Source organism: Nuphar pumila, chromosome 10 (genome assembly GCF_984573655.1).
Source record: "Nuphar pumila chromosome 10, dmNupPumi1.hap1.1, whole genome shotgun sequence".
Classification (NCBI taxonomy): domain Eukaryota; kingdom Viridiplantae; phylum Streptophyta; class Magnoliopsida; order Nymphaeales; family Nymphaeaceae; genus Nuphar; species Nuphar pumila.
Genome location: NC_143258.1, coordinates 40,572,184 through 40,592,391, shown reverse-complemented (window position 1 = coordinate 40,592,391; position 20,208 = coordinate 40,572,184).

Sequence of the window (20,208 nt, the reverse complement as noted above, 5' to 3'; positions counted from 1 at the left end):
ATGCAAAAATGACATTTTTAACAGAGTTTTTCTAGGACCATGCATACTGAATCAGATCAAACCTTCAACTAAAAAGTTAGAGGTGTGCGTCTAAGCTTTTCAGAATGTCCAAGAACACCAAAAATCAGACATGTAAATAGAGTGATACAATCGATTTATCAGAGGTGTCTTTGACAACTCTGGATTCGGGAAAGCATCAATGCATACAAAATTAATATTTTTGACGAAGTTTTTAGAGAACTTTGCATTCCAAATCTTAAAAAGTCCTTAACTACAAAGTTGGCAAACTCTGTCTGAGCTTTGCAGAATATCTAAAAACACTAAAAACCGACCAGTATCTAAGGGGATATGATCGAATCTTTGAAGGTATTTTTGACAACTCTATATTTGGGAAACTCATTTTGACAAAATACATATATATATATATATATATATATATATATATATATATATATATATATATATATATATATATATATATATATATATATATATATATATATATATATATATATATATATATATATATATATATATATATATATATATATATATATATATATTGAAACATAATTGTGTGTGTGTTCAAGTGACACATCTCACACAAGTGCTATAAATTGAATATAAGGAATAACACACAAATCTAATACACATGTAATTCACATACATGCATTATGGAAATCTGGTTTCATGAAGAAAAAAGATACAAATGGACAATGAAAGAATTCTCACCTTCAATGGCTTCCAGAATGATGGAGGGGATCTCCTCTTGCTTGGGTGTGTAGGATGGAGTCCCACGTTGTACCCAACCCTACACACTAGCAAGGTGGAGAGAAAGAAGGCCGGCTATGGTGGGAGCCCCACAATTTTGGGAGAGAGAGAGAGGGGAGAGAGGAGGGAAAGAGAACGAAGAGGAGAAAATGACTTTCTCTCTCTTCTCAAAGGTTAAATATGCTAGGGTTTTAAGTGAATGACTAAGATCAAAAGTTAGAAATGAATGGCTAGGATGTATGTCACACCCTTCTAGGTGATGGCATATTTGTAATACTTTAGTTCTACTTTTCCTGCACCCAATAGACTTATTTTATTTGAATTTTCTAAAAAGTCTTTCAAGAATGCCATTAATTAAGGTCTATTATGCCCTCTTGCCTTTAAAATTTTTCAAGAAGTGTCCCAAGGTTGGAACCAATCAGAATCATTTCGGAGAAAAGTCTTTCCTTAAATTACAAAATAGCCATCTCCAAGCTAGGTCAACTTGACCAGCTGGTCTCCACGGTTATCCATGTCCACCTATGGTCGACCATGGGCTTGGTCAACCCCCCCCTCTAGTTCGTCTCAAACCCAACGAAAATTCAAATATAACCTGAATATTAAAATATATTCTAAATTATTATTTTTCATGAAAAAACATAATCGGTATAACCCATACCTCTTTAAAATTTACAATCCTTATTAATTTACATAAAATGATGAGGTTTTAACATCGTTTAAATTTCTCGATTTGAGATCCGATTGATCTCATGCAATTTTGATAAAACTTAGGGTTTTGATGACCGATGCATCGAAATATGCATGCATATGTATTTATTATAATATGTATATAAACACTTGTCCACATTAGGGTTTCCGATATATATATATATAAATATATATATATATATATATATATATATATATATAAATGCAAATACACACATACATATGCATATACATATTTATGTACAAATACATAGATAATGACAACTATGAAATTTCATCTTCTATTGAATAATTTTCTCAGAAAATTCATGGGTCTTATATTCTACCCTCCTTAAAAAGGATTTTGTCCGCGAAATCACAAAACACCAAACAACGACAAAATTGTCAGATCTCCTCTGACGGTGCCTAATCGGCAACAACTGAGTCTCTAGTAGACTTTCTTGGACCAAACTTGGCAATATGCCCCGGTTGTTCACACTTGAAACACTTGCCATCATAGAGAGGGCAAACTCCGAAAGAATGATCTTCACTGCATCGTCGACACACTTGCTGGTCATTCGGTCACTGAAATTGCCTTTGCTGGAGGTTCTGTTGTCCTTTCTGACGCTTTCGCTTTCTAGTAGGTAGCGAGGACTGCTGTCTACTAGGAATTTTCTCACTCGCAATCGCAAAAACCTTGGTCTGCTGCTCGACTTGGTCTTCTTCCAATAGAGTAGCTACCTCAATAGCCTTTTTGAGCGACTTTGCCCCACTAGTGAACACTTCGGTTCTCAGAGTAGGCCTCAAACCAGGAGCGAACTTCATTGCTTGTTCTTTTTTCGCAACATAAAAATTTGGTCAATATCGCTTCAAACAACGAAACTTAGTAATATAGTCAGACAGGATCGTCGTCCTCTATTGCAGATCTAGGAATTCTTGCATTTTCTTACTTCGTTCATGCTTAGGAAAATACGTCGAGTTAAAAACTTTGACAAATTCATCCCACGTAATATTCTTGTCTTTGAATTTAACCGATGAGATTGTGTCCCACCACTTCTCAGCGTGGTTTTTCAACCGATAGGTACCAAAGTTCACTTTCAGTTCCTCTGGGACATCCAAAACACGAATAATACGTTCTATCTCATGTATTCATGATTATGTTGCTTCAGGGTCCGTCTTACCCTCGAAAGCAGGAGAATCCAATTTCATGAAACGCTTATAGGTAAATGTACTTATGTTCTGCCCACTTTGGGCTACGCGTTAAAGGTTCGCACCCATCTATTGTATCGCAAATACTTGTTGTTGCACAACCTCTGCAAGGTTGCTCACAGTGCCCATAATATCGTTGCATCTGGTCTTCCAAGTCATTTAACATGACCAAAAGACATAATAATTAATCGATAGGTCTGACAACCATGCTCGCTAAACGATAATCGCAACAATCATTCAAAAATTATCAAGTGCACTACACATATTTCAAGCAAAATACACCATAACTTAATCGTGCAACAACACAACATATAAACACGTTACTCGAACAACCTCAAGCGACACACACAAGTTCGCTATCGCTAGAAAGTCACCATTCTAGATGACCAATGTTAGAGAATCACCACTCTAACACAATAAAACAAAGAGAATCATTACTCATATGACATTGTTAAGGAATTACCACCGTAGCGGCATCGTTAGAGAATCACCACTCTAACGGCATTGTTGAAGAGTCACCGCTTCAACAACATCATTAGGGAATTACCACCCTAATGGCATCGTCAGAGAATTACCACTCTGACGGCATTACTGGAGAATCACCACCCCAGCAACATCATTAGAGCATCACCACCCTAATGTCATCGTCAGAGAATCACCACCCTGACGGCATCATTAGAGAATCACCACTCTAACGGCATCGCTGAAGAGTCACCACTCCAACGGTGTCACTGGAGAATCATCACTCCAACGACCTTCATTAAAGAATCATCACTCTAATGGCATCGCTAGAGAATCACCACCCTAGAGTCATTACTGGAGAATCACCACTCCAGTACCATCATTAGGGAATCACCACCCTAATGGCATCGTCAGAGAATCACCACCCTGACGGCATTACTTAAGAATTACCACTTCAGTAGCATCATTAGAGAATCACCACCCTAATGGCATCGTTAGGGAATCACTACCCTAACGGCATCGCTGAAGAGTCACCACTCTAACGACATAATTGGCACTACCAGGAATCACCACCTGAGCCAACTCACCACAATCCTCTCGACTGTGGTTGGGAAACAAGAATTCTCACATCACTCTCTCAAGAGCAACAACACCCTGAAGTCTGGTGTTAAGTTGTCCCCAAGAATGACCCTCTCAGGAGTCAATTGCCATCATCGGCAACGCAAAAGCCATAAGCTTGGCGCTCAATATCATACACGTTCTCATCACCGAGAACGATTGGGGATCAACAACATCCTCCAACGAGGAACTCAAAGGCTCAACCGGCACAGACAAGGCTTTTGCTTCCTGTCTGAAGATCACACCTGAAGAGATACCCTTCATCCAAGACAAGGTCACGAACATCTCTAACAAAGTTGGAGAAGGAAAAACACGAACTTAGAGCCTCATCCGACGATTTTCATCAAAACCACATTGTCTTTAACACGGTTGGTACAACAGTTCAATATTCATTACGATTCATCCATTATCTCAACTCAAGTAAGAAGGAACGAGAAGGTGAAATACGCAAGAGGTCTCTGGGTTAAATCAATGACTTCAACTCTCAGGAGTTGACATGAACTAGCTTGGAAAACTATATCCACAAGCGTAAAAGCACTATCGTTCATGAATTTCTATACCGACTTCAACTGACACTTAATCTCTAAGTGTCCCCTCAGGCCACAATAGGCACGTATACTCAGTTCACCAAGATAGATTCACCTCACAAATCTATCTTATATAATAGTTCGAACCTCTTGGTTCCGACACTCGATACCTTGAGACAAAACATATAAGGCTTTAGACATAAAATTGTGTCTCGCATCAGACAACAATCGCAATATCATACAAATTTATCTAAACATATATGAAAAGCAATAAAGCAACAAAAACTCAATTCTACTAAATTAAGCATACTTACAGTGCGATGGTCGATGTGTGCAAAGACTTGAACCACACTTCTAAAATACTGCCCTGATACCAAAACTTGTAACGCCCCAGAATCACAACTTGGGAAATCCTATAGATTTTCAGGTTAATTTTTTTTTTTTGAAATACATTGTGCGAAGCGGAAAAACCAAAAGGGAAAAACAAGTGGAAATTCTGGGCCGGTTACAGAGAACAACAAGATGAAACATTTTATTAACCACATTTTACAAGATGATACAACATTTTCCTTTTTACAAAAACCAACTGTCAAGATCTTTGACATCCTAGAAGTGTAAGTTCAGTCCTCTGCCGCACATCGAGCTCCATCGCACCACCCGAAAACACCACATGTATCTCTATAAAATGTGGTGCGTACTCTTGCGAGCTTGTGAGAAATCAACAATGACAATCCATTTGTGTAAATCATAGCATTCATAACATGATATGCATTTAATAACATAATTAATTTCAGCAATAGCACAAGTGAATTTATCATGACAGAAGAGGTAAAATATCGCAATCAATGCATTTATACAAGTGAACATATATATGCATCATGGTGAGACAAATAACATAATTAAAGTGATTAAATAAGTGTAATTGCAATAAGTAGAGAATAATGCCAAGAAATAAACAACATTGTCAATCACTAACATACTTATGCAATAACATCAATTATCTAGCAAGTGAGCAAGAAAGATACAACTCTGGCATTATGATCAAAGATAAGCAGTACGATCATGATCAATCAACTAACATGATTGACATTAGCATTCAATAATGAATATTGCATTAATTATCTAACCAAAGGAAGACCTCTCTAGAATTATATCGCATGAGACATTCATAAGAAGAAAGTACGGGTAACTGCACATTTTTTACATAAGTGAGCTCAACTCACAAGGTGGGTCTATTGCCCAAACTAACTTGCCATGGAGTTTTTTGTATTTCACAAAGTCTCACTAACAAATACACCTTTACAAGGGGCCTTGAGTCCCTCTTTATACTTACGGGACCGATCAAGTGCCAAAAGTGAATCGTGTGATCAATGCAAACATACACGAAACACAATCACATATTCATTAAATGCTAGGACAGTTGAATTATCAACATGATTCACGTAATTACTCTAAGTTTGGTGACATGATATGCAAGTGAAAGTATTCATTCGTGTTATAACATTTATGTTACATTGTTCTCATGTAGTGCGTAAGCGTACATAAATCAAAGTAATATGAGCATGCTATTGCATGTTGGCTAATCTCAATTCAACCATATTAGATGATAAACTAGCATAATTAGGCCATTTGAGTTCAGTGACTTGGTATCTCAGCTGGGCCGCACCCAACTTGACCCCAAAAGGAGAGAGGTTTAAAACTAGTTAAAAGAAAATCATGACTTCCTATAATATAAAAAAGATTGATATTTTTTAGATATATTAACGAAGATTCAGCCCTGACCCTAACCATAAAAGTTGTAGAGTTATCTCTTAGTTTTCCACAGAATTAAACCAATCGAATTTTCATGGAGGGAGTTAGAAAAAATCTCAAAAATACGGGACACTGTCTAGAGCATTCTGGACTGTACAGGGACCGACAAAAATCTGAATGTTTAATATTTTAACATAGGATTTGGGGGATCTTGAAAATCAAATCAAGAAATGTCCTCAACTACAAACTTGGGGGACTGTGTCTTGGCTTTCTAAAATATGAAAGAACATTGAAATCGAACATGTATCAAGAGAGATACAGTTGATTTAATACACATGTAATTCACATACATGCATTATGGAAATTTTGTTTCATGAAGAAATAAGATACAAATGGACAATGAAAGAATTCTCACCTTCAATGGCTTCCGGAACGATGGAGGGGATCTCCTATTGCTTTTGTGTGTAGGATGGAGTCCCACGTGGTACCCAACCCTAGACACTAGCAAGGTGGAGAGAAAGAAGGCTGGCTATGGTGGGAGCCCCACAATTTTGGGAGAGAGAGAGAGGGGAGAGAGGAGGGAAAGAAAACGAAGATGAGAGAATGACTTTTTCTCTCTTCTCAAAGGTTAAATATGCTAGGGTTTTAAGTGAATGACTGAGATCAAAAGTTAGAAATGAATGGCTAGGATGTATGTCACACCCTTCTAGGTGATGGCATATTTGCAATACTTTAGTTCTACTTTTCCTGCACCCAATAGACTTATTTTATTTGAATTTTCTAAAAAGTCTTTCAAGAATGCCATTAATTAAGGTCTATTATGCCCTCTTGCCTTTACAATTTTTCAAGAAGTGTCCCATGGTTGGAACCAATCATAATCATTTTGGAGAAAAGTCTTTCCTTAAATTACAAAATAGCCATCTCCTAGCTAGGTCAACTTGACCAGCTGGTCTCCAGGGTTATCCATGTCCACCTATGGTCGACCATGGGCTTGGTCAACCCCCCCTCTAGTTCGTCTCAAACCCAACAAAAATTCAAATATAACCCGAATATTAAAATATATTCTAAATTATTATTTTTCATGAAAAACCATCATCGGTATAACCCATACCTCTTTAAAATTTACATTCCTTATTAATTTACATAAAATGATGAGGTTTTAACATCGTTTAAATTTCTCGATTTGAGATCCGATTGATCTCATGCAATTTTGATAAAACTTAGGGTTTTGATAACCGATGCATCGAAATATGCATGCATATGTATTTATTGTAATATGTATATAAACACTTGTCCACATTAGGGTTTCCGATATATATATATATATATATATATATATAAATGCAAATACACACATACATATGCATATACATATTTATGTACAAATACATAGATAATGACAACAATGAAATTTCATCTTCTATTGAATAATTTTCTCATAAAATTCATGGGTCTTATATTCTACCCTCCTTAAAAAGGATTTTGTCTGCGAAATCACAAAACACCAAACAATGACAAAATGGTCAGATCTCCTCTGACGGTGCCTAATCGGCAACAACTGAGTCTCTAGTAGACTTTCGTGGACAAAACTTGGCAATATGCCCCGGTTGTTCACACTTGAAACACTTGCCATCATAGAGAGGGCAAACTCCGAAAGAATGATCTTCACTGCATCGTCGACACACTTGCTGGTCATTCGGTCACTGAAATTGCCTTTGCTGGCGGTTCTGTTGTCCTTTCTGACGCTTTCGCTTTCTAGTAGGTAGCGAGGACTGCTTTCTACTAAGAATTTTCTCACTCGCAATCGCAAAAACCTTGGTCTACTGCTCGACATGGTCTTCTTCCAATAGAGTAGCTACCTCAATAGCCTTTTTGAGCGACTTTGGCTCGCTAGTGAACACTTCGGTTCTCAGAGTAGGCCTCAAACCACGAGCGAACTTCATTGCTCGTTCTTTTTTCGCAACATAAAAATTTGGTCAATATCGCTTCAAACAACGAAACTTAGTAATATAGTCAGACAGGATCGTCGTCCTCTATTGCAGATCTAGGAATTCTTGCATTTTCTTACTTCGTTCATGCTTAGGAAAATACGTCGAGTTAAAAACTTTGACAAATTCATCCCACGTAACATTCTTGTCTTTGAATTTAACCGATGAGATTGTGTCCCACCACTTCTCAGCGTGGTTTTTCAAACGATAGGTACCAAAGTTCACTTTCAATTCCTCTGGGACATCAAAAACACGAATAATACGTTCTATCTCATGTATTCATGATTATGTTGCTTCAGGGTCCGTCTTACCCTCAAAAGCAGGAGGATCCAATTTCATGAAACGCTTATAGGTAATTGTACTTATGTTCTGCCCACTTTGGGCTACGCGTTGAAGGTTCGCACCCATCTGTTGTATCGCAACCACTTGCTGTTGCACAACCTCTGCAAGGTTGCTCACAGTGCCCATAATATCGTTGCATCTGGTCTTCCAAGTCATTTAACATGACCAAAAGACATAATAATTAATCGATAGGTCTGACAACCATGCTCGCTAAACGATAATCGCAACAATCATTCAAAAATTATCAGGTGCACTACACATATTTCAAGCAAAATACACCATAACTTAATCATGCAACAACACAACATATAAACACGTTACTCGAACAACCTCAAGCGACACACACAAGTTCGCTATCGCTAGAAAGTCACCATTCTAGATGACCAATGTTAGAGAATCACCACTCTAACACAATAAAACAAAGAGAATCATTACTCATATGACATTGTTAAGGAATTACCACCCTAGCGGCATCGTTAGAGAATCACCACTCTGACGGCATTGTTGAAGAGTCACCACTTCAACAACATCATTAGGGAATCACCACCCTAATGGCATCGTCAGAGAATCACCACCCTGACGGCATTACTGGAGAATCACCACCCCAGCAACATCATTAGAGCATCACCACCCTAATGTCATCGTCAGAGAATCACCACCCTGATGGCATCATTAGAGAATCACCACTCTAACGGCATCGCTGAAGAGTCACCACTCCAACGGTGTCACTGGAGAATCATCAATCCAACGACCTTCATTAAAGAATCATCACTCTAATGGCATCGCTAGAGAATCACCACCCTAGCGGCATTACTGGAGAATCACCACTCCAGTAGCATCATTAGGGAATCACCACCCTAATGGCATCGTCAGAGAATCACCACCCTGACGGCGTTACTTAAGAATCACCACTTCAGTAGCATCATTAGAGAATCACCACCCCAATGGCATCGTTAGGGAATCACTACCCTAACGGCATCGCTGAAGAGTCACCACTCTAACGACATAATTGGCACTACCAGGAATCACCACCTGAGCCAACTCACCACAATCCTCCCGACTGTGGTTAGGAAACAAGAATTCTCACAGCACTCTCTCAAGAGCAACAACACCCTGAAGTCCGATGTTAAGTTGTCCCCAAGAATGACCCTCTCAGGAGTCAATTGCCATCATCGGCAACACAAAAGCCATAAGCTAGGCGCTCAATATCATACACGTTCTCATCACCGAGAACGATTGGGGATCAACAACATCCTCCAACGAGGAACTCAAAGGCTCAACCGGTACAGACAAGGATTTTGCCTCCTGTCTGAAGATCACACCCGAAGAGATACCCTTCATCCAAGACAGGGTCACGAACATCTCTAACAAAGTTGGAGAAGGAAAAACACGAACTTAGAGCCTCATCCGACGATTTTCATCAAAACCACATTGTCTTTAACACGGTTGGTACAACAGTTCAATATTCATTACGATTCATCCATTATCTCAACTCAAGTAAGAAGGAACGAGAAGGTGAAATACGCAAGAGGTCTCTGGGTTAAATCAATGACTTCAACTCTCAGGAGTTGACATGAACTAGCTTGGAAAACTATATCCACAAGCGTAAAAGCACTATCGTTCATGAATTTCTATACCGACTTCAACTGACACTTAATCTCTAAGTGTCCCCTCAGGCCACAATAGGCACGTATACTCAGTTCACCAAGATAGATTCACCTCACAAATCTATCTTATATAATAGTTCGAACCTCTTGGTTCCGACACTCGATACCTTGAGACAAAACATATAAGGCTTTAGACATAAAATTGTGTCTCGCATCAGACAACAATCGCAATATCATACAAATTTATCTAAACATATATGAAAAGCAACAAAAACTCAATTCTACTAAATTAAGCATACTTACAGTGCGATGGTCGATGTGTGCAAAGACTTGAACCACACTTCTAAAATACTGCCCTGATACCAAAACTTGTAACGCCCCAGAATCACAACTTGGGAAATCCTATAGATTTTCAGGTTAATTTTTTTTTTTTGAAATACATTGTGCGAAGCGGAAAAACCAAAAGGGAAAAACAAGTGGAAATTCTGGGCCGGTTACAGAGAACAACAAGATGAAACATTTTATTAACCACATTTTACAAGATGATACAACATTTTCCTTTTTACAAAAACCAACTGTCAAGATCTTTGACATCCTAGAAGTGTAAGTTCAGTCCTCTGCCGCACATCGAGCTCCATCGCACCACCCGAAAACACCACATGTATCTCTATAAAATGTGGTGCGTACTCTTGCGAGCTTGTGAGAAATCAACAATGACAATCCATTTGTGTAAATCATAGCATTCATAACATGATATGCATCTAATAACATAATTAATCAGAGCAATAGCACAAGTGAATTTATCATGACAGAAGAGGTAAAATATCACAATCAATGCATTTATACAAGTGAACATATATGTGCATCATGGTGAGACAAATAACATAATTAAAGTGATTAAATAAGTGTAACTGCAATAAGTAGAGAATAATGCCAAGAAATAAACAACATTGTCAATCACTAACATACTTATGCAATAACATCAATTATCTAGCAAGTGAGCAAGAAAGATACAACTCTGGCATTATGATCAAAGATAAGCAGTACGATCATGATCAATCAACTAACATGATTGACATTAGCATTCAATAATGAATATTGCATTAATTATCTAACCAAAGTAAGACCTCTCTAGAATTATATCGCATGAGACATTCATAAGAAGAAAGTACGAGTAACTGCACATTTTTGACATAAGTGAGCTCAACTCACAAGGTGGGTCTATTGCCCAAACTAACTTGCCATGGAGTTTTTTGTATTTCACAAAGTCTCACTAACAAATACACCTTTACAAGGGGCCTTGAGTCCCTCTTTATACTTACGGGACCGATCGAGTGCCAAAGGTGAATCGTGTGATCAATGCAAACATACACGAAACACAATCACATATTAATTAAATGCTAGGACACTTGAATTATCAACATGATTCACGTAATTACTCTAAGTTTGGTGACATGATATGCAAGTGAAAGTATTCATTCGTGTTATAACATTTATGTTACATTGTTCTCATGTAGTGCGTAAGCGTACATAAATCAAAGTAATATGAGCATGATATTGCATGTTGGCTAATCTCAATTCAACCATATTAGATGATAAACTAGCATAATTAGGCCATTTGAGTTCAGTGACTTGGTATCTCAGCTGGGTCGCACCCAACTCGACCCCAAAAGGAGAGAGGTTTAGAACTAGTTAAAAGAAAATCATGACTTCCTATAATATAAAAAAGTTTGATATTTTTGAGATATTTAAACGAAGATTCAGCCTTGACCCTAACCATAAAAGTTGTAGAGTTATCTCTTAGTTTTTGACAGAATTAAACCAATCGAATATTCATGGAGGGAGTCAGAAGAAATCTCAAAAATACGAGACATTGTCTAGAGCATTCTAGACTGTACAGGGACCGACAAAAATCTAAATGTTTAATATTTTAACAGAGGATTTGGGGGATCTTGAAAACCAAATCAAGAAATGTCCTCAACTACAAACTTGGGGGACTGTGTCTTGGCTTTCTAAAATATCAAAGAACATCGAAATCGAACATGTATCAAGAGAGATACAGTTGATTTATCAGAGGTGTCTCTCACAACTCTAGATTCAGGAAAAACCAATGTATGAAAAAATGGTATTTTTAACAAAGATTTTAGAGGACCATGCAAACCGAATCAGACCAAACTTTCAACAACAAATTTAGAGGTTTGCATTTGATCTTTCCAAAATGTCTAAGAACACCAAAATCAGACATGTATCCAGAGCGATACATTCGATTTATCAGAGGTGTCGCTGACAACTCTAGATTCGGGAAAAACTAATGCATGCAAAAACAATATTTTTAATAGAGATTTTAGAGGACCATGCAGACCAAATCACACAAAACCTTAAACTACAAAGTTAGAAGTTTGCATTTGATCTTTTTAGAATATCCAAAAATACCAAAATTGGACATGTATCTAGAGCGATACAGTCAATTTATCAAAGGTGTCTCTGACAACTCTAGATTCCGGAAAAACCAATTTATACAAAAATAATATTTTTAACAGAGATTTTCTAGGACTATGCAGACCGATTAAGACTAAACATTCAACTACAGAGTTAGAGGTTTGTGTCTGAGGTTTCCAGAATGTCCAAGAACACCAAAATCGGACATGTAACCATAGCGATACAATCGATTTATCAGAGGTATCTCCAACAACTCTATATTCGGGAAAGCATCAATGCATGCAAAAAATAATATTTTTGACGAAGCTTTTAGAGAACTTTGAATTCCGAATCTGGAAAAGTCCTCAATTACAAAGTTGGCAGACTCTGTCTGAGCTTTTCAGAATGTCTATAAAAAACTAAAATCCGACCAGTATCTAAGAAGATATGATCGAATCTTCGAAGGTATTTTTGACAACTCTAGATTTGGGATACTCGTTTTGACAAAATACATACATATATATATATATATATATATATATATATATATATTGAAACATAAGTGTGTGTGTGTTCACATGACGCATCTCACACAAGTGTTATAAACTGAATATAAGAAACAACACACAAATCTAATACACATGTAATTCACACACATGCATTTGAGAAATCCGGTTTCGTGAAGAAAAAAGATACAAATGGACAATGAAAAAAATCTCACCTTCAATGGCTTCCGGAATGATGGAAGGGATCTCCTCTTGCTTGGGTGTGTAGGATGGAGTCACACGTGGTACCCAACCCTACACACTAGCAAGGTGGAGAGAAAGAAGGTTGGCTATGGTGGAAGCCCCACAATTTTGAGAGAGAGAGAGGGGACAGAGGAGGGAGAGAGAAAGAAGATGAGAGAATAACTTTCTCTCTCTTCTCAAAGGTTAAATATGCTAGGGTTTTAAGTGGATGACTGAGAGTAAAAGTTAGAAATGAATGGCTAGGATGTATGTCACACCCTTCTAGGTGATGGCATACTTGTAATACTTTAGTTCTACTTTTACTGCACCCAATAGACTTATTTCATTTGAATTTTCTAAAAAGTCTTTCAAGAATGTCATTAATTAAGGTCTATTATTCACTCTTGCCTTTAAAACTTTTCAAGAAGTGTCCCATGGCTGAAACAAATCAGAATTGTTTCTGAGAAAAGTCTTTCCTTAAATTACAAAATAGCCACCTCCTAGCTTGGTCAACTTGACCAGCTGGTCTCCAGGGTTATCCATGTCCACCTATGGTCGACCATGGGCTAGGTCAACCCCCCCCCCCCCTAGTTGGTCTCAAACTCAACAAAAATTCAAATATAACCCGAATATTAAAATATATTCTAAATTAGTATTTTTCATGAAAAACCATCTTCGGTATGACCCATACCTTTTTAAAATTTACATTTCTTATTAATTTACATAAAAGGATGAGGTTTTAACATCGTTTAAATTTCTCGATTTAAGATCTGATTGATCTCATGCAATTTGGATAAAACTTAGGGTTTTGATGACTGATGCATCGAAATATGCATGCATATGTATTTATTTTAATATGTATATAAACACTTGTCCACATTAGGGTTTCCGATATATATATATAAAGTGCACATACACATATACATATGCATGTACATATTTATGTACAAATACATAGATAATGACAACTATGAAATTTCATCTTCTATTGGATAATTTTCTCAGAAAATTCATGGGTGATGATGCATGAAATGCACATCATGTAAACAAGTTTTTCATGCATTTTGTATCAAGTTTAAGGTTTTAAACCCATGTTTAGATGTGTTTTGATAGTAAGGGGCTATGGTTCGAATTTCAGAAAAATCGGAGTTAAAATGAGAGAGTTATGGCTATTTCAGTGTTTGGGCACGGATTTCGAGGTAGATCGGATCCATATCCGACCCAATTAGGTTAATTGGACCTTGGATCAACTCTTTAAAAGTCCAAAACCCAACCCACACGCCTATCCAGATCCATTTCAAAAAGTTTTTCTGAAAACCCCCCAGAAAGAGGCGCCTAGAAAATATATTTTTTATAACATTGTTTTTGCAAATTCCAAAAAGTATAAATATACTTTTTAGAGAATCCCTAGGCGTCTTTGGCTGTGTTTGGACGCCCCCTACAGTGACTCTACAGCAGCAGCTCCTTCCTCTCCATCTTCCCCACGTGTTGGCCATTGAAGACCGATCTATGCTTGATTATCAAGCATATTTTCAAGCTTTCTTTGGTTTCTTTTCATTTCTTTCTTATTCCTTGCTGTCTTTTCACCATTTTTCTGTATTTTTGCAGGTGTAGCAGAGGTGGAGACCATTAACCTTGGGCGGGAGTGCGCAACACACTACCAAGGTGAGCCGGCCCTACCTCCATACGACTTTCTACACCCTCCGATCGCGAATCGGCTCACATTCCATCGTCGGTGGATCTCCAACGTGTAGCAGCTGCAATAGGTGCCATTTTTGGTGAAGTACAGCATCCTCGAACTGTAGAGGACGTCCATCTCCAGCCACGGTCCGCTCTTCTTCATCCCCCCGGTCGTCGGATCTTCCAAAAGGTAGGTCTTCTTCTTTCTTCTCTTCTAGATAAAACCGATTTGTGTGTGTGGATTTTGTTTTGTTATTTTCTGTATGTTTCTTAGTTTTCTTTTTGTTTTAACCTTAGAGTAGCATTCGTGCATAGACCAACACGTTAGATTAGGTTTATGTGTTTGGTTGATTCGTTGGAATCGAGTTTTTATTGCTTTTTCATCCTTTTTATAAAAATCGGCTAGATCTTCATCTAGTCGATTCTTCAAGTTTGTCATAAGTGTTCTTGGTATTGTTTTACAGAAAATCCAATAAAGAAATTGTTTATTTTGATTCATCTTAGTCGGTTTTGTGTGTGGGTTGCATTTGATTTTAATTGAAAATAAAAATTCAAAAATCGGCTAGACTTATTCTAGCCGATTCTTGATTTTTACCAAAAATATTTTTCTGTTTTGATATTTTTGTTTTGTCCAGCATGTGTCTTGTATTGTGTTGCTGAAAATCTCATTAGGAAATTGCATTTTAGTTTATTCTAAGTCGTGGGTTGTGTTGGTGTTTCGTTTTGATTTTATTTTTTTTTTTGAAAAAGAAAAAAATCGGCTAGAGATATTCTAGCCGATCTTTGTATCTTGGTTAAATGTTTGTGTTGATGTGGATACACCATGGAGTTTGCTGTGTTTTTGTATGTTAACAGTAGTACAAATTGGTGTTTGTCGTTTCATTGTTTTAGGATTGGTTTAATTAATTGTATTAATCATTTTTCGTTTTTGTATTTTGAGTCTATAGTAGAAAATTACAAAAATCAAGTTTTTGTTTTCTCTCATGTTTTTAATTCCAGCATAGTGCTGTTCTTGTTAGCTTTTGTGTAATTAGGAGTCATTTGAATTATTTTCTAAGTTAGTTTTATCAAAATAGTGGTTATTTCGTTTATTTTTTTTGCTAGTTTACAAATTTTATTTTTTTTATTTTCGTGTGGTTCTTCTTCTTCCCCTAGGTGGGGCGGCAGCCATTAGAGCTCTCCTTGAGCTCTTGGTCGATTTTTAGAAAGTCTTAATGGTCATTAGTTGAGTTAGGAAGGTGTCTAGGTTCAATGTATTAGGTCTTTCTTTTCTAGCCGTTTTTAGAGGTTAATTAAGTAGGTTTTGAGAATTAGGTTAGCATTAAACTCTTAGGAAATCGTTTTTTCTCTTTAATTCCTTTTATTCCCTAGGTAGATTTACTACTTTTTAGAAAGTGTAGCCATTTTTAGAGTTGACGAGTTTTGAGAGGAGAAGCAATTAATGCATTGAAATGTGGAAAGTTTTTGGAAAAAGATAAGTTTCAAAAATCGTGTGGACTATTTGAAGAAAGATTTAATTCTTGAGTGCCTATTAATAGGGAGTTACAAATTGAGATTTGAAAAGCCAATTTGAAAATCAATTAAATTTCCAAAGTAGGTGTATGAATTCAAGAAAGAAGTAATTGCTCTAGATTCTTGGTTGGAAAGCTAAAATCGTGTGATTATCTAGGTTGGACGATTTGGCTTCTCAAAAAGGAATTAATTGCAATTAAAGGCTTTCCCTCACCTTGGTTTTGGAAATAGCATTACTCCTTGTTTCCCAAGGGGATTTAAAAGCTCTTTAAGGTTGTAACTCCCCATTAAAAAGGACGATTTTTGGAATTCTCCATTTCCAAAATTATCTTTGATTTTTTATTGGGTGCCTATCCTTCTAACCGACCCCAGTCAACCTAGTCCAAGACCTAGACCTAACCCAAACCGAGCCTAGGTCGAGGCAAACCTAGTTCAACCTACTTGAGTCTAGTCAAGCCAACCTTAGTTTGAGTCAACCAACCCTACCTATTGAACCTAATCTAACCTAGTCAATTAGATTGACTTGGTTAGGTGCGCCTTGTGTCAAAGTCAACTTGAACCCTAGTCAAGCTTAGTGAAGTCAACCCTAATCTAAGTTTAGGTTAACCTAGTCAAACCGAGCCTAGGTCGAGTCAACTCTAGTCTAGTCAAACCTAACCTAAGTTAAACCAAGTTGAGTCAACCTTAGCCAAGTCCAAGACCAACCCTAACCAAGTCTAGTCAAAGTCAAAACCTAACTTTAGTTCGAGTCCAAGACCTAGACCTAACCATAGCCAAATCAATCCAACCTTAGCTAAACCTAAACCGAGTCCAGCTAAGTCAACCGAACCTAGTTGACTAAGGTAACTCAAACCCGAACCCATTTAGCTAAGTCAAATCTAGACCGAGTCCACCTAAGTCCAAGTCGAACCTAAACCCAACTTTAGCCTAGTCAAACCAAACCGAGCCCATCCAAGCCAACCCGAACCTAGCTAAGTTAAGATAGAGCCTAGTTGAGTCAACCATAGTCCTATTCCAAAGGTTGCACCCCATGGTTCTTTAGTGGTCTCTTCTCCTTTAGATTTCAGTCATATTGTCTTTAGAATAGTTAGTTTAGTTATTTATGTAATCATTTTAGTTAGATTTTATCATTGGTTGATTGAATGTGTGATTGTTAATGTCTTTTTACTATTAATAGTTTAGTTAGCATAGTTGTATCTAGTTTATGTGTATTGCATGTCTTATGCATATAGCTACTTTCTTGCATTAGTACTTTAGGGACATTTACATCATTAGCTCATTCAGTGCAAAGTCATGAAATGCATATGATTTGTTATTTAGATCTCATTTAGTTTTATCATATTCAATATCAGCATATACTCTGTCATATAGAATTATTTAAGTCTGCATTATAGTTAGATTACGTTCATAGTGTTTAAAATAGATTCATATAGTGAATAGTGTATTGAAAGAAAAACCAGATTTTTGCCCCATCGCATTGTCGTGATTTCATGTGCAAAAATTCCGAGTTTTTAGAAAATTCTTTTTCTATTCACTTTATCAACGTGTTAGTTAACTGCAGACCAAATTTCAGCTCAATCCGAGTTGGTTTGGTCGGATTTTTAAGCGTTTTGTGAAAACCGCTTTTTCTGGTTTTTAAATTACAGGACCTTTGATATCCTGATTTTTCCCAGATTTGAAACGCTTATATCTGGAGTTCCAGATACTGTTTTTTAATTCTGTAAAAACTGTCAGATTTTTTAATCTGTCAGTTGCAGAACAGAACAAATTTCGGAAAAATCGGACTTCGTTTGCCCTGTCAAACAGTGGTTTTCCGATAACCTGTCAGAATGCTATTTTACACTAGTTAGGGGCAGTTTCGTAATTTTCGTAGTTTCGGTAATTTAGACTTGTTTTCCATAATTTCTGCATTTTAAGATTTGCATCATCATCATACAGCATTAGTAGAGTGAAATTGGTTAATTTTAAAATTAATTTAGTATTTTATTTAATTTTTGTTTGATAAATAGCATTTGTTTTGTAATTTTCGTACAATTAGAAATAGTTTTGGGGTAGGAACCATTGGTAATGAAAGTTCTACACTTATAGAAAATGCATTCTTTGTAGATGGGTTAAAACATAATCTTCTTATCATTAGTCAATTATGTGATAAATGATACAAAGTACACAATGCAAAGTAATTGACAAATCTTCTAACATTGTGAAATTTCATGAAAAATGAGTAGAAAATGTATATGTGCTTAAACTAGATAAATTTCTTGATAAAATTGTGTGTTTTATATCTAATGGCAATGATGAATCTTGGTTATGGAATAGAAATTTAGGTCATGTGCTAGCTTTAATGTAATTTCTAAATTAATTAAGCATGATTTTGTAAATTGTTTGCCTATGCTAAAAGTTGAACTAGATAAAGTATGTGATGCTTGTGCTAAAGGCAAACATGCTTTCAAATCCAAAAATATTGTCTCTACCTCTAGGCCAGTAGAACTTATTCATATAGATCTCTTTGGACCTACTCGAACTAATAGTTTTGAAGGAAAAAGATCTGGATTTATAATCATAGATGATTTCTCTAGATTTACATGGGTTATCTTTCTTACAAGCAAAAGTGATGCTTTAAATGAATTTATCAAATTTTGCAAATGTGTTCAATTGCAAAAAAGATACTCAATTACAAATTTGAGAAGTGATCATGGTAGAGAATTCAAAAACTTAGAGTTTGCTAAATTTTGTGATGAAAATATATTCTCACATAGCATCTCGATCTCTAGAACCCCTCAACAAAATGAAGTTGTTGAGAGAAAAAATAGAATGTTGAAAGAAATTACAAGAATAATGCTTTGTGAGAACAATCTTCCATGATATTTTTGGAGAAAAGCCATAAATGAAAGAAAACAAACTTTGTGATAAATAGGATGAGATGCCAAATAAGTAGGCCCTAAATTGTCACACCACAATGTGGGTGTATTTTTTATTTTGATGTCAAGCTCTTTGAGAAAAAAATGCATCCATGTAACTTATGCTACAGAGCCCTATATTCGGTTTCAGTACATGTCCTGAATACTATGGTTTGTTTCTTGGAGCTCTATGAAACTAGATTTTGACCTACAAAAATAGCATATCACCAGTCCACTTTCTATCATTTGGGCATCCTGCCCAATCTGCATTTGAAAATGCTGATAAGGCTAAGGAGGATGAGGGTTGTATCAAAAGATCATAATGAATAGTACATTTAAGGTATCTCAAAATATGCTTTACTGCAGACCAATGATCCTCAATTAGGGCATGCATGAAATGACATACTTTATTTACTGCATGTGAAACATTTTGATGAGTTATGGTAGCATAGTGCAACACTCCAACTATGCTACGATACATGGTTTGGTCTTTCATAGGTTCTCCCTTACTGGAAGACAAAACCATAGGATTAGAGTTGGGCTTAGCTTCTGTCATGACGAACCAATTTAAGAGATCGAATATATATTTTTGTTGGCATAGGAGAAGACCTTCAGGAGTATGAATAGCCTCAATGCCCAAGAAAAAAATGTAATCTCTTAGATACTTTAGAGCAAATTTTGCACTCGTTTTATCAATAATCTATTGCACATGTCTAGAGGAATTCCCAGTAACTATAATGTCACCCACATAAACTAAAACATACAATTTCAACTAATTCTTATGAAAAATAAATAGAGAAGTATCAATTTTTGAGTCCTTAAAATCCAAAGATTTTAGAAAAGAGCTAGAACAAGAGAACCAGGCTTTGGGAGCTTGCTTTAGACAATAAAAAGCTCTTTTCAATAAGCAAACCTGATTTGGTTGTTTTGGATCTTCAAACCCAAGAGGTTGATCAATGAAAACAATCTTCTTAAGATGACCATTCAAGAAAGAATTATTCACATCAAGT